This window comes from Dipodomys merriami, unplaced genomic scaffold, assembly GCF_024711535.1.
Source record: "Dipodomys merriami isolate MVZ:Mamm:240054 unplaced genomic scaffold, mDipMer1.0.p SCAF_1, whole genome shotgun sequence".
Taxonomy (NCBI): Eukaryota; Metazoa; Chordata; class Mammalia; order Rodentia; family Heteromyidae; genus Dipodomys; species Dipodomys merriami.
In genome coordinates, this window is record NW_027202270.1 from 21,764,342 (window position 1) to 21,765,544 (window position 1,203).

The 1,203-nt window shown below is 37.0% G+C and overlaps 1 pseudogene; it reads right to left on the bottom strand.

Moving 5' to 3' along the window:
- On the bottom strand, window positions 1–691 carry LOC138803071 (ubiquitin carboxyl-terminal hydrolase isozyme L3-like; annotated as a pseudogene).
- Between the last annotated feature and the right edge of the window lie 512 nt (window positions 692–1,203).

The window sequence follows — 1,203 nt, forward strand, 5'->3', positions numbered from 1 at the left end:
TTAACTTCTGTTGCAAATAATACAGTATTGGGTGTTTTCATTATTGTCCAGCTGTGCTGCAGAAAGAGCGATTGCATTAAACTGTAGTTCATCAGAGTCATGCTCCTTAAACTTCTTGCAAACTTCTATCATCCTCTAATAACATTTCATCACTAATTTTCCCATGGTCAATTGGAAATGGTTTCTGCCCATGTAATTCATAGAGATGTCTGTCTACATGAACTAATGCAATTAAAAAGGAGTCTACTTTCTCATCTAGGCTTGGTGCCTTTGGCCTCATGGGCACCAGTCTCATGAGTAACTAGAATAGCATCATAGTTCTCCAGGTACCTGGCTTGTTCTTCAGGGCTCATAGACACAGACTCCTCCAGGAACTGTTTCAACACTGATAAAGATTCAAAGTTCATCTTGTCTTTGTTGTTCGAAATTGTTCCACAGTCATTGCTGATAGTTTGCTTCTGTCCCTGAGATTTTATTCTTTCTTCCTCACCTGTTCTGAATACCCCATACTTTTCTGTAGTAGGGAGGAGCAGTAACACTGCACACACTGGTCTTGGTACCATGCTAAGAAGTTCAAAATGCATCCCATAAACATTGACAAATTGCCAGTTAGGATGTAGACCTAATATTTGAGAAGCTGGTTAGTGACCTCAGGATTTGCCTCCAGCGGCAGCCAGTGCTGACCCTCCATTGTTGCTCTACCCAGCCCCTCCCCACCTCTGGCAGAGTTGTTGTATATATTTGTTTTATGTTAAACTTTTAATCAGCACTTGTTTTAGCATACATAGTTACACTTTATTCCTAAGCACAAAGTGGCAGTATTCATTTTTATCAATTAATTTGAGAAGCAAAAAGAATGCCATTTATATATTAAATATAATATATGAAGTAAAATGTTTCTTTTCTTCAAGCGATACATATTAACCTAAAGGAAAATAAGCAAAATCAAGTGTTAATATTAAGAACATTTTAATGGTAGGAGAAAGTACAGAACACACTAAAGGTAGAAAAGCAGAATTATTTGTAGCATGAGAAAAGTATCCAGAAAAATCAAGTTCTTCTAAGAGCTTAATAGTACTTAAGCAAGGACAAAGGATGAGAGTTACCCTAGATATTTGTTAATATTTTCATTCCTAAGATATGCATATTTCCTTGTCTTCACAGTACCTACAGTCAATGTGGAGGAGAGGAAACTATGTTTGC